The sequence below is a fragment of the Mastomys coucha genome, unplaced genomic scaffold (assembly GCF_008632895.1).
Source record: "Mastomys coucha isolate ucsf_1 unplaced genomic scaffold, UCSF_Mcou_1 pScaffold15, whole genome shotgun sequence".
Classification (NCBI taxonomy): domain Eukaryota; kingdom Metazoa; phylum Chordata; class Mammalia; order Rodentia; family Muridae; genus Mastomys; species Mastomys coucha.
The window spans coordinates 1,982,045-1,997,586 of record NW_022196897.1 but is presented as its reverse complement, the minus strand read 5'-3'; positions in this window follow the sequence as shown (position 1 = coordinate 1,997,586).

Sequence of the window (15,542 nt, the reverse complement as noted above, 5' to 3'; positions counted from 1 at the left end):
AGGGAAGGGGCAGAGGAGGACGCTGAACCTCCCCTGTCACTAGGAAGCTGAGAGGATTGTGTCCCTGCCGCCCTGCGGCTCCCCTGGGAGTCGTGGGGCTTGTGGAGACTGACTTTCCTTGAAGTTTACACCTCAAATACCACCGTCACGCAAAGTGTGTGTGGCACAAAATACCTAAATAAAAGAAATAAAAACTGTCACATAAACAATTATATACAGATATTTATAACACTGCATAATAGCCCTCCCATAGAAGAACTCATATGTTCTGCAATAAATAAGTGAACAGATGCAAGAATGTTCTTATTGGAATGGGATATTATTGGGCCATCCACAGGAATGAAAATCAGATCCACACTACAAAGTGGGTGAACCTTGAGAGTGCTAAGTAAACACCAGTTCTGTGAATGTCATATTTTATGGTTGAGCCTGTGGTTTCTTTGGCAGGTAATGGAAATGTTCAAAAATAAAATACTGCTCATACTTGAACTTTAGGAATGTGCTCAGAATCAGAAACCACACAATCAATAGTTATAGATTTTGTGATATATAGATTATATTCTGAGAGAAAAATGAAGATACTTACACTTAGAGTATAAACAATTTTCTGAGAAGTAATACCAAATGAAGGTTTAGTGTCTTTTTTTTTTCTTTTTAAAATATTTTATTTCTTTTATTTTAGACAGACAGAATGGAATTTGTGGAAATTTACCACTAATTAAACACATTTCTAGATCTATTGTTTAAAGTAACTGAAATAAATATTGCTAGTTACAAGAGTTTTGTTTTGTAAGGTCTTTTGACTATGTATTGGCTGTAATATGAAGTCAAGCTTACTTCCTTACATGGTTTAAATATAGGTCTCCTTTGCACTGTTGCCTCAGGTAGGGTTTCCCTGAAAGAACACTGAGATGGAAATAAGAATGCAGCGTTTACTGGAGAGACGTCTTGGGCCCCATGCCATGTCAAGGACAGAAGCCTCATCTCCATGGAAAACCAGACTATGATTGACTTTCAGCAATCCCAAGCTCTGAAGCTGGAGAGGTTCCTCAGAGTTGTCTCAAGTTGTAGTAAGGGAAACTGGAGTTTCATATCCCAGGTCATTAGATCCCAGCTGCTCCAGGAAGGAGTGTGATCTTGGGCCAAGATGGCTCTCTTCAGTTGAAGCAGTTTCCAAAGAGGGCTGTCGTCAAAGGGCAGTCTGCCAGCAGTTCTCTCAGCATCTGTGAACATAAGCTCTTCAGGTATAAAGGAGACTCTGTACGATGAATCATAGCCTCTGCTACTGTTAAATTTATTCATTCAATGCACTTATTGACTGGCTACTGTGTGCCAGGTGTCTAGGAGCCAGAGGGGCAGAGTTGGGCAAGAAATGGTAGCCATCTTTAAAGACAACATAGCTGAGTGAAAAGACTTCCGTTTCAATCCCTCAGTCCCCTCCTGCTTGTTTCCCAGTGCTGCCCATTGTCACTCTGTGTCAAAGCAACTTTCTCACAATTCCTTTAAAGCAGGAATAGGAGGGGAATTTTATTCAATTACTTCCAAGTTATTCAGCCAGTTGCTCCCTGTATTCTTTGGTCCTTAACTCTGTTTGCTTGATTTCCAGTACAGGTGAAAGAGATTAGAAAGACCTAATACACAAGTAGGTCACTCCATACACCCAGTGTGTTGACTGCTTTAAATCACTTAGATAAGCCAACATCTCTTGCTCCCTCTCCTGGCCTCCACCTTTGATCCAAGAGCTTGTAGGCATGTGCTGATGGAGCTTAGAGTATCAAGCTGGGATGGATGGAAGGGCACGAAAGGGTCCACATCCTAGTAAGACCCTGAACATGTATTTCAGTGAATTCCTCTCAGCAGATGGTTGTAAAAATATTGGCTATATTTAAGCAAGCTAGCTTATAAGATCCTAAACTTTTTTCCAACATAATATTTTTTATTGATTTAAGTTTTTATTGATGAGAAAAGATACATGATTTCAATTTTTCTGAATTTATTAACGTTCAAAAACATATTTTATGTAAATAGAATTACATCACATTCTTGTTTCCCTTTTGTACCCTAACTTCTCTCAGAGACCCCCCTTCAATACCTGCAATACCTTTCTTTTTTTATTTTGTCATATTCTTTAAAATTTATAAAATATTATAACAATAAAAGTGAATATTATGAAAATTGTTTGATATGAAACAATCAATTGAACAGCCTTATGTAGATACTTGTTTACAACAATACTGAAAATACATACATTTGTCTCAATATAAATTTGAAATAACTCCAAACATATTAACTGTATATTTTAAAGTACAAGGTCTAGATTGTTTAAAGAACAGTTTTTAGACATTGGAGTTCATTGTAATAAGGCTGTACTTCAATGACCCTCACATCACCAAAGGATTTTACCTCCTTTGTAGCTAAGCTAAGAGTTGACAGTTCTGCTGCGCCAAGAAATTAATTGTAGGCACAATTTTTGGACAGATTTCCTGCTACGGTCAAAGCTATTTGACTTGAGTGATTGTCTTCATTCTCAGCCCACAGAGAATAGGTTACATTCATTTAAGAAATGGTGTGTGGATTAAGATGGTCTATCCATGAGGTCATTCACCAATTGTTTCAATGAACAATGGTTCTGCTTGGAGGGTGGTACAGACATTAGGTGAGGGTAAGAATCTGGTTCATTGGCTGTGGTGATTTTGAAAAGAATTTATCTCAGAGAAAGAGTAACTTATAAAGTCCTTTTCTTCAAACTTGATACAATAGTTATAAACATCAAACAAAGCATTCAGTCTCACTCTTTGTTTTTCTCTTACAAGCCACCTCCTAAGTTAATTGTCTATGTTTCTTTTGGCTATATAAACTTTTGAAATATGTAAGATGTTCTGAAAATCATAGTATAGTATAAAAACATCAAACAAACAATCCTACTAATAGGCTGAGATAAGAGAAGCCTGATTTCAAGACCATTTTGTGGAACCCAGCAAGACACTGTCATGTACAAACAAGCAGAAAGTGTATATGGATTGTACAATATTGGACCTTTTTTTCAAATACTAAATTAGAGTGACCACAGGATAACAGGAAATAAATTTCCTCATATTTTTAGATTTCAATCAATTAGGATATGTTGGTAATATTCATTTTCATATTAAGACACTAAGAAAAAGTAATGTAAGAAAAGTACTTTAAGAAAAGTAAATAGTAAATTACTTCCTATTATGTTTGTTGTTAGAGGTGGAATTAGGTTTGTGTGGGTTTGTTGAAAGATTACTTTTTTGCTTCTTCTAGAGTGTAGTTTTGCTCCTTATATTGGTGTTTTCTATCTATTATCCTTTGTAGGGCTGGATTTGTGGAAAGATATTGTTTAAATTTCATTTTGTCATGAAATATCTTGGTTTCTCCATCTATGGTAATTGAGAGTTTTGCTGGGTATAGTAGGCTGGGCTGGCATTTGTGTTCTCTTAGGGTCTGTATGGCATCTACCCAGGATCTTCTAGCTTTCATAGTCTCTGGTGAAAAGTCTGGTGTGATTCTGATAGACCTCCCTTTATATGTTACTTGACCTTTTTCCTTTACTGCTTTTAAAATTCTTTCTTTGTTTAGAGCATTTGGTGTTTTTATTATTATGTGATGGGAGGGATTTCTGTTTTGGTCCAGTCTATTTGGAGTTCTGTAGTCTTCTTGTATGTTCATGGGCATCTCTTTCTTTAGGTTAGGGAAGTTTTCTTCTATAATTTTGTTGAAGATATTTACATTACCTCTGGAGTCTTCACTCTCTTCTATACCTATTATCTTTAGGTTTGGTCTTCTCATTGTATCCTGGATTTCCTGGATGTTTTGGGTTAGGAGCTTTTTGCTTTTTGCTTTTTGCGTTTTCTTTGACTGTTGTGTCAATGTTTTCTATGGTGTCTTCTACCCCTGAGATTCTCTCTTCTATCTCTTGTATTCTGTTGGTGATGCTTGCATTTATGACTCCTGATCTCTTTCCTAGGTTTTCTAACTCCAGGGTTGTCTCCCTTTGCAGTTTCTTTATTGTTTCTATTTCCATTTTTAGACTCTGGATGGTTTTGTTCGTTTCCTTCACCTGTTTCATTGTGTTTTCCTCTAATTCTTTAGGGGATTTTTGTGTTTCCTCTTGAAGGGCTTCTAGCTGTTTACCTGTGTTCTCCTGTATTTCTTTGAGGGTGCTATTTATGTCTTTCTTAAAGTCCTGTATCATCATCATGAAAAGTGATTTTAGATCTGAATCTTGTTTTTCCAGTGTGATGGTGTGTCCAGGACTTGCTATGCTGGGAGAATTGGGTTCTGATGATGCCAAGCAACCTTGGTTTCTGTTGCTTATGTTCTTATGCTTGCCCCTTGCCATCTGGTTATCTCTAGTGCTACCTGCCTTGGCTAAATCTGACTGGGGCCTCTCCTACCTGTGATCTGGGTTGTGTCAGAACTCCTCAGAATCAAGCTGTGTCTGTGACCTTGTGATCTGGGATCCTGTGATCCTGGGCCCATTAGAGCACCCGGGAGTGGAGCTTTCTTTGGGTGTTGTGGGACTGGTTGCAAAACTTCTATCCAAGGTCTGCTCAGAGCACCAGCCAAGACAGACTGGAAGGAACCAGTGCTACTGGGCTGTCAGAGTTCCTGCATGCTTGGGTCATGCTGGTCCCAGTTACTCCCAGTGTTGGGACAGATGTTATGTCCTCCTTACCTCTGATCTTCTGATCCAGGGCTTGTTAGAGAGCCTGGGAGTGGAGTTTCCTCTGGGTTTTGTGTAGAATTGCGCCCAAGGTCTGCTCAGGGCACCAGCCCAGACAGACTGGAAGGAACCAGTGCCACTAGGCTGGTGGAGTTCCTATGTGCCTGGGTCCCGCTGGTCCCAGTCAGGTTTAGTGTCTTGTTTTAGTTATTCTTTGTTTTTTAATATTGACAACAACTATACTACCATTTCTTGTTTGACTGAATACTATCTGACCAACATAATCTTCATTTTTATTTTCCTAAAATTTGGAAGGGTGGTAGGACTTTGTCAAGATAAAGGAAACACACTATTTTTAAATTTTAATTACCATTCTTTTGGTGCTCTGATAAATGTCCAACATTTTTCAGAATATACATTTTAAAGATGATCCACTATTTTGGTCTTGTGGGATGGCTTAGCAGATAAAGGCACCTTTCACTAAGCCTGACAACATGATTTTGATTCTTAGGACCTACATGGTACAAGTAAATATACTCTCCAGAGGAAGAGGAGGAATGTTAGTAAGAAAAAAATGGCCTCATTTCTTTCATAGAACTTTCTATACATTTAAACCTGACACATCATTTATGTATATTTTCGCATATGTCAAACTGTGAAATTATTTCTATTTCACTTCAAGTAACCTTTCATCAGAGATGTTCTTTTTAATGTTGATGTAAGTTTCAAATTTATTTTAAAAACTGATGTATGTATGCATGTATGTGTCTCTGTGTCTCTCTGTCTCTGTCTCTCTCTCTGGCACTCTCTCTCTCTCTGGCTCTCTCTGTGTGTACAATGAGTGGGCATGTACAAATGCCAGAAGAGAGAATCCAGTGGCCTCCTACACCATTCTTCTAGTTTCTCTATAGGAGGGTTTTGCCTTGAATTTTGGGCTCCTGCTTGGTGAGCCCAGAAGCCAGAAAGATCCAAAGATCCTTCTATCTCAATCCTCTTGGGGTTTTGCTTACATATGTTTGCAGGGGGTGTTTTCATGCTCCATGGATGCTAGAATCCAGAATCCAGTCTTCTTGATGATGGAACAAGTGCTGTTATCTTCAAAGTCACTACTCCCCTAATCATTATTGAATGAAAATGGATCATCACTTCTCTCTACAAGATGCTTAGATCTACATTCCAGCTCTGTGACCATTACCTTATGTAGCAAAGAGTTTTCAAATATAGTTAGATTGGCCATTATGTGTTAGCCATATTCCCATTACTATAATAAATATATGTTGTACTCAACTTAAAAAGAAAATGTATTTAGGGGCTAGAGAAGTGGTTCAGTGATTAAGAGTACTGACTACTCTTTTAGAAGATCCAGGTTCAATTCCCAGTACTTACATGCTGTTTGTAACTTCAATTCCAGGGGGACTGATACCCTCTTCTAGCCTCTCTAGCATTGCATGCGTATTATGCATATATTTACATGGAGGTAAAAAACCCACATACATAGAAGTAAATAAGTTTAACATTAATATTTTTAAAGAACAAAAAGATTTATCTTTGGCTTATGGTTTTAGAGGCTTAAGTACATGATTGTTTGGCCCCATTTATTTGGTTTGCAGGAGAATGGATCTACTCATCTCATGTTTTAGAAGTGAAAGCAATTGGGCAAAGGTATAGTTCACTGGTAGAGCACTTTCATACCATGCGAAAGTGTCTGGGTTTGATATTCCACAAAGATTTATAAATTGAAGGCATTAAATGGATGGATGATGGAGATTCAGAGCCCCACTGTCCTCAGTAACAGCATAGACTAGTGACCTGAATTCACACTTCCTCTAGTCTTCTGTCTTCTAAAGATGCCACTCTGAGGACCAAACTTTTAACGCACAGGGGCACTAACGATCCAAACTACAATGTGGGCTTTAAGATGGACAGATTATCTTGATAATGTGCATGGGCCTATCATAATGTCAAGGGGCTTTATGAAAGGACAGGACATGAGTCAGTGGTAGAGAATTGTCTAGCATACATATAGCTCTGGGTTCCAACCTCAACATCCCCAAAACCAAGCAAGCAAGCAAGCAGCAGGTAAGCAGACAGGCAGACAGGCAGACAGGCAGACAGGCAGACAGGCAGACAGGCAGACAGGCAGACAGGCAGACAGGTAGGCAGGCAAGGAAGCAAGCAATCAAGCAAGCAAAGGAGCGATCAATTAGACAAACAAACAAGCAAGAAACTAAGCAAGAAAGTAAGCAATCAATCAGATAAGCGGGAAATCAATCAATCAATCAATCAACCAATCAATCAACCAATGAGTCAAGCAACAAAGCAGTCAAGCAAACAACCAACCAGCCGAGCAACTAGCAACTACCACAGGAGGCAGCAGAACATGAGGAGATGGGAGCAAAGGTCAGAGTGAAGTGGGGACCAAGAACTGAAGAATGCAGGGAGAATCTAAAACTACAAGTTAGGAAGTACATTGTACTCTAGACCTTCCATGAGAAACACAGCTCTACTGACCAATTTCAGACTTCTGATCAACAGAATAACTGTTGTCCTTAGCCACTGATTTATGTTAATTTGTTATGTCAGCAAGAAGCAACATATGCAATTATGGTAAAAATTGGCTTCACTGTTGACCTAATGATCCATAATTTCCCAATCAATTTTTGTTTCCCAAGAGCAAACTTTCTGAAATAGCAACTGAACCAAGGCATCTGGGTCTTTATGGATTGAACTTTGGTCCACAGGTGTAGAGCAAGACCAGTTTCCATGACCTGATAATCAAGGTGGCCCTGCATTTTGACATTACCATCCTTTCCTCTCCATGGAGAAGGCTCACCATTGAATAGCATCACAGAAAACTCTGCTTTGCACCAGAAAATGTATTATTTTCTTAAGTATCATTACATGGGAAACAAACAGCAAGACAAACATGAACAAAACATATGGAAACCAAATTTTCCAAGCTGAAGAATGTAGGATGGGAGTAGTTAAAATCTTCAGTTTTGGGAAATCTGAACTCTAATGGCATACATATAGCATAAGCAACTTATGATTTCCAAATTGATGGTAATTACATAATCAAGTCAGAAGGCAGAACTTGCATCTTCTTCCTCGATTAATTATCACAGTGTCTTGTTCAGATATCAGCAGTTTCAATTGTATCTCTTGAAGCTAGCTGGAGTGCCAACAGATGGGAACCCAGCATCAGTTGCAATGAATGGCCATGGAGAAGGGCTTGTAAACACAAGTGAACAATGACTAACTCCCCAACTGTGGAAAGCCTAAAGCTTCCCGACATTCCAATTCTACTGGAAGTAAAAGACATTATGGGACTACTCTTCCCTGAAAGTCTTTAACCTTGTGGACAGATAGGCCAGGTTAGGCTACACAAGCCTATGGGCTGTGATGATCCAGTTCACAATGTTCCATTAAGCTTAATCTGACACATATGGGCTGGTGTAGACTGCTGCTTAATAGGCTGCATGGTGATTATGGAAATGGCTATTAGTTCACACAAATGACTATAATTGGTATTATTTGCACAATGAGCCATTTTAAAACAGTTGGTTTCTGCTTTTCATTTTTGGAATCCTTCTGTGTCTGTAATCAGAATGAAAATCAGTACTTTCTCTCCCTTTTTCTATTTGAGCCACCAGAGAGACTTTCTTTGGAAAGGTGATCCTATAGAGATCCCCAACATGTCCTCTGCATCCTCACCCTCACTGGATCATCACTATGGAGGGTCTAGACTCCTCCCTAGCATTGGCATTTTTAATTTTGGTCTCTTCCAGAGGTGCTGCCTGTTCACTGCACTGGCTGTTTTGGGCAATGGAATTTTATGTGTAAAGGCTTTGGTGAGTCCACTATGAGCACAGGTAGACAGGAGTGTCATAGGAAGCTACACATTAAGGACAGTATGTTTTATGTCAGGCTTCTTCCAACTATTATAGATAATGGTTTTGATATTAATTTGTTATATTTTTAACATTTACTCTCTCTCATGTGTGCATGCGTGTATGTGTGTGTGTTTGTGTATGTGTGTGTTTGTGTGTGTGCACATGTGCCAAGGGGGGAGAATAGAGGTCAGAGGAAAAGTCCAGCAGCTGATTCTCTCCTTTCATTATGTAAGTTCTGGGTTTGAAACATGGCTCATTTTATTTTTTGACACTGAGTGGTATCCCATTATGAATATAGCATAATAGGTTTAGATATTCTTTTTTAAATGGACAATGTAGTTATTTCCAGTTTGGCCTATTATGTTCAAAGAATGGATTAGTATTTCTGGAGGAGTCTCAGTGCGCATACTCATTTGCTTCTTTGGGGGAAGGAATAGGATTCCTGAGTGTTAGAACAACTGTTGTCTAACTTTATTATTGGCAACCACATGGATTTATATCATCTTATAATCCCATCACTAATTTTTTGGCCATCAAAAGCTTCCATTTTACATGTTTCATAAAGGCTTGTATGGCAAAGGTTTGACCTCAGCATGGAGCTGCTGGAAAATGAAAGGGTCTCTAAGAGGTGGGGTTCTGTGGAGGACTTCAGGACATAGGAGTATATTCTTGGGTGTATTTAGGGACATTGGCCTCCTCTTTTTTTTTTTTTTCTTCTCCTTGTCTATCACTAGAGATATGTGATGTGCTACCATAATGGTGTGATATTTTGCTATGGGCCCAAAGACATTGTCAACAAAATGTGGACTGGATGCTCTAAAACAATGAGACAAAATAAACCTTCTTTCGTTATAAGTTGGTCCTTTCATTATAACTTGTTATAGTCACTCTCCAACATCTGTTGGGTGTGCAGCAAAACTAAAGACTAAGTTAGGGAGAAAGAAATGTCAATACTACGGAGGTTTACATTCCACAAAACAGTATTTATGTCTCCATTTTTAATTAATCATTTTATTCATTTACGTTTCAAATGATATCCCCCTTTCTGATTTCCCATCCAAAACCCCCACATTCCACTCCCATACCCCTTTGCCTCTATGAGGGTGCTTCTCCACCCATTCACCCCCTCCTGCCTCACTGCTCTAGCATGCCCTCTACGCTGGGGCATCAAGCCTTCACAGGACCAAGGGCCTCTTCTCCCATTGATGCCAGATAAGGCAATCCTCTGCTACATATGAAGCTGGAGCCATGGATCCTTCCATGTGTACTCTTTGGTTGGTGGTTTAGTCCTTGGGAGCTCTAGGTGGTCAGGTTAGTTGATATTGTTCTTCCTATAGGGTTGCAATCCCCCTCAGCTCCTTCAGTCCTTCCCCTAGCTCTTCCATTGGTGTTCCCAAGCTCAGTCTAATGATTGGCTGTGAGTATCTGCATCTGCATTGGTCAGGAGCTAGTAGAACCTCTCAGGGAACAGCCATACCAGGCTCCTGTCAGCAAGCACTTCTTGGCATCAGCAATAGTGTCTAGGCTTGGTGTCTGTAGATGGGATGGGTCCCCAGGTGGGGCAGTCTGTATATGGCCTTTCCTTCAGCCTCTGCTCCATTTTTTTGTCCCTGTATTTCCTTTAGACAGGGACAATATTGAGTTGAAATTTTTAAGATGGGTGGGGGGCCCCATCCCTCTAGTGGGGGCTATGCCTATCTACTGGAGGTGGTCTCTATAGGTTGTATCTCCCCTTTGTTGAGTAGTTTAGCTAATGTCACCCCCATTGAGTCCTAGGAACTTCTTGTTTCCCTGGAGTCTGGAACCTTCTAGTGGCTACCTCCAGTTCCCTATCCCCCACTGCAATATATTTCTATTCAATTTCCTGACTCCCTGTACTTCTCTCCTCTTACTTTCCATACCTGATCCTGCCTCCCCTTTTGCCCTCCTCTCTTCACTCTCTCCAAGGTTACTCCCTCCCTCTACTCCCTGTGATTATTTTATTCCCCTTCCATGTAGGATTGAAGCATCTATACTTTGGTCTTCTTTCTCCTTAAGCTTATGTCTCCATTTTTATGCCTTGTTTATATCAGTACTGTTTTCCTATTAGAGCCTTTATGTAGTTTTAAAATTAAATTTATCCAAAAGCATCTTGTATTATTTGATACTATTATACATAGTGGCTTTCTAAAATTTAATTTTCAATTGTTTCTAATATAGACAAATACAATTGATTTTTGTGAGTTGACCTTGTATCTAACAGTCAAGTTAAGCTGAATAAGTTCTAGCAGTTTGTTGAATCCTTTGGATATCTAAGCACAAAACAACTTTATCTGTGAATGACCATTTTAATTTTTCTTTCCAGTTGTTACTATGTATGTATTTATGTATGTATGTATGTATGTATGTATGTATGTATGTATCTATCATCTATCTTTCTTTAAATCTATTTTAATGTAATACAATATCGGATTAGACTTGGTAAGAGTGGGCATCATTACATTGTTTTTATATTCTCATCCTAGAGAGAGAAAGCATATAATAATTCAACATTAGGATTGACAGTAACTGAAGTTGTTTTATGGTCATATTTTATCTAACTGAAAAAATACTTATTCTTCCAGGCTGGTTAATGGCTTAATCCATGGCCTAGTGTTTCCTTTTCTCAAAGGCTTTTTCTTTATGTTCTAAGCTTGTACTTTCTTAATGTGGTGAATTGTAATGTTTTAGTTTGTCTGTGACCTTACAGTACATTGCCCACAGATAATATGTTTAAACAAGGAATTCTTATCACTGTTATGCAAGCTGGAATACTTGAGATCAAGGTGCCCACCTTGTTGGTGCATACTCACATGGTGTAAGGTAGAAAGGCCAGAGAGATAACCCACTCCAGCAAGCCTGCTCCAAGGCAGCATTCTTCACTCATGAAGGTGGAGCTCTGATGACTGCATGCCTCCTCAGGATACAGCAGTCTTTTGCACTGGAGATTCATTTATAACATATACATACTTGAGGATCCACTCAAAAGACATTATACATAATTTACCTTTTGAATATTAAACTGATTTCCATTCCTACAATAAATCTCACTCAGTATTGAGCTGTTATCCTTTTGATCTAATGCTGAATTGGTTTTTTAAAGTATTTTATTAAATATTTTTTTCTTTTTGTTTATGAGGAATAATATCAGTATGTAGCTTCTTGTAATAGCTTTCTCTCAATGTTTGCATTGGTTTTATAAACAAGCCTGGGAAATGTTTTCTCTTCAAACGTAACAGGTTTGAATATTGCTGCGATTATTTCTTCCTTAAAATTGTATTGGAATTCACCTGTGAATTTTGGGCTCAGGATTTTCTTTAAATCAACATCCAATTTCTTTTTTTAATTAGATATTTTCTTTATTTACATTTCAAATGTTATCCCCTTTCTTGGTTTCCTCTCTGAAAAAGCACCCTATTCCCTCCCCCTCCCTCTGCTCACCAACCCACCCTCTCCTGCTTCCTGGCCCTGGCATTGGGGCATAGAACCTTCACAGGACCAAGGGCCTCTCCTCCCACGATGACCAAATAGGCCATCCTCTGCTACATATGCAGCTGGAGCCATGAGTCCCCCCATGTGTACTCTTTGGTTGGTGGTTTAGTCCTTGAGAGCTCTGGGGGTACTGGTTAGTTCATCTTATGGGGCTGCAAACCCTTCAGCTCCTTGGGTCCTTTCTCTAGCTCCTTCCTTGCAGACCCTGTGCTCAGTCTAATGGATGGCTGTGAGCCTTTACCTCTGTATTAGTTGGGCACTGTCAGAGCCTCTCAGGAGACAGCTATATCAGGCTCCTGTCAGCCAGCACTTGCTGGTATCTACAATAGTGTCTGGGTTTGGTGATTGTATATGGGAAGGATCCCCAGGTGGGGCAGTCTCTGGACTGTCCATCCTTCAGTCTCTGTCCCATCGTTAGTCTCTGCAACTCCTTCCATGGATATTTTGTTCCCCCTTTTAAGAAGGAACGAAGTATCCACATTTTGGTCTTCTTTCTTTTTGAGTTTCTTGTGGTTTGTGGATTGTATCTTGGGTATTCCGAGCTTCTGGGCTAATATCCACCTATCAGTGAGTGCATACCATATGTGTGTGTGTGTGTGTGTGTGTGTGTGTGTGTATGTGTGTTTGTGTGTGTGTGTGTGTGCATGTGTGTATGTGATTGGGTTACCTCACTCAGGATGATATTCTCCAGATCCATCCAGTTCCCTAAGAATTTTATAAATTCACTGTTCTTAATAGCTGAGTAGTACTCCATTGTGTAAATGTACCACATTTTCTGTATCCATTCCTCTGTTGAGAGACATCTGGGTTGTTTCCAGCTTCTGGCTATTATAAATAAAGTTGCTATGAACATAGTGGACATGGGTCCTTATTATATGTTGGAACATCTCCTGGGTATATGCCCAGTGAAGGAAACCGACCCGCAGTTTCACTTCATTCCGTGGGTGATTCACGAACAGGGGAACTCGAGATTCTGTAAAATAAGCGGGTAGGGAGAACAAAGAGGCGACACCAGGAAAGATACTTATCGAGGTGTAATCTTTACTTAGAGAAACGGGAATATATATACTTGAGGCAACAAAGTCAAGTCTTTTAGCAGATAGGTGAGAGCGGGAACCGGGCATATCAAAGCTAGGATTTCAGGGCAGGAAGGCGGATCAAAGCCACAGCCTCTTTTGAATGTTGGGCTACTGGTTCCGGCTTTAATCCCTGAGTTGGCTCCAGACCCCTGGTGAGCCGAGTTGCTGTCCCGAGCTTCGGTTGAGACCCCTCTGTGAAATCAGCAGGGCCGCCACAGCCCAGGAGTGGTATTGCTGAGTCCTCTGGTAGTACCATGTGCAATTTTCTGAGAAACCACCAAACTGATTTCCAGAGTAGATGTACCAGCTTGCAATCCCACCAGCAATGAAGGAGTGTTCCTCTTTCTCCACAACCTCTCCAGCATCTGCTGTCATGTGAGTTTTTGATCTTAGCCATTCTGACTGGTATGAGATGAAATCTCAGGGTTGTTTTGGTTTTCATTTCCCTGATGACTAAGGATGTTGAACATTTCTTTAGGTGCTCCTCAGCATTTGGTATTCGTCAGTTGAGAATTCTTTGTTTAGCTCTGTACTCCATTTTTTAATAGGGTTATTTAGTTCTCTGGAGTTTAAGTTCTTGAGTTCTTTGTATATGTTGGATATTAGCCCTGTATCAGATATAGGATTGGTAAAGATCTTTTCCCAATCTGTTGGTTACCATTTTGTCCTATTGACAGTGTCCTTTGCCTTATAGAAGCTTTGTAATTTTATGAGGTTGCATTTATCAATTCTTGATCTTAGAGCATAAGCTATTGGTGTTCTGTTCAGGAAAATTCCCCTGTGCCCATGTGCTCAAGGCTCTTCCCCACTTTCTCTTCTATTAGTTTTAGTGTATCTGGTTTGATGAGGAGGTCCTTGTTTCACGTGGACTTGAGCTTTGTACAAGGAGATAAGAATGGAACGATTTGCATTCTTCTACATACTAACTGCCAGTTGAGCGAGCATCATTTGTTGAAAATGCTGCCTTTTTTCCACTGGATTGTTTTAGCTCCCTTGTCAAAGATCAAGTGACCATAAGTGTGTGGGTTCATTTCTGGGTCTTCAATTCTATTCTATTGATCTACCTGCCTGTCGCTGTACCAATACCATGCATTTTTTTTTTTAAATCACAATTGCTCTGTAGTATAGCTTGACGTCAGGGATGGTGATTCCACCAGAAGTTCTTTCATTGTTGAGAATAGTTTTTGCAATCCTAGGTTTTTTGTTATTCCAGGTGAATTTGTAAATTGCTCTTTCTAACTCTGTGAAGAATTGAATAGGAATTTGGATCCAATTTCTTTAACAGATTTAGAGTCTCAAGAGTTTTGTTTCTTTCTACTTGTGACACTCTCTCTAGAATTCTGTTTGTAAAGGCTTTTGGCTAATTCCAGACAATTTCTCAAGTGTCCTGACAGCAGGGTTTCCACCCCATTTGATTAATTTGTTAGCATCACAGGATCCACAGGTCAGTCATGATCACTTTTTTTTCTCTTTCTTTGTTTTATTGACTCTACTAATTTTATACAAAACCACTTTTGGCTCTGTTGATTTCTATGCCCTCTGTCCTTTCCTTTATTCTGAGAGGTTCTTCTTACCAATATCTGCTTCTTTGGGAGAAATCATAGCTAATTTGAGTATTTTATTTGAATCAGTTAGATGTCACTCAGCTGTGATGACACATCCTGTGTGATGCTACTATTGTGTGAGCACCATAGGGTGCCCATACACAGACCAGAATGGGACAATATCATTAAGTGTTGTAATCTTAGGGGGCCACCATTATATATGTAGTGTGCTGCTGGCTAAAATATATAATATTTTCTATATACTGTAAAATTTTCTTGTCTTTGTCTCTTTGTTTCTCCATGTTTCTCTGTCTCTTGTTCTCTCTCTGTCTGTCTCTCTGTCTCTGTCTCTCTATCTCTGTCTCTCTGTCTCTCTCTGTCTCTCAATGAGCATGCTATGTGATTTTTAAAAATTATTCATGGAATTTTCTAGTAATGTCATTGATTTTTGGGTCTGATTTTTCTGTAATCCACTCCATGGGCACAATTCAGATTCTTTCAAGGTAAAGAACCAGTTCTCTTATAATAAGTGTCATAGCCATTTATTACACATGAAAGGGTGTTACTATTCTTACTAACTTTAAAAACAGTCACAGCTGAGTGTGTTGAGTGTTAAAGCTGTACCAGATTTACAGGGCCTATTTAGGATTGGACTGTATCCCCAACATGTCCTTAAGGTTTGGTTGACAGTTGATCATCCTCTTGGAGGCAGAGCCTGGCTGGGAAACTAGATCGCCCAGGGTGCTCTTAAGAGGGGAATTACATCAAAACGATCATCCACCAGGATCAAGTAGGCTTCATCCCAGGGATGCAGGGATGGTTCAATATA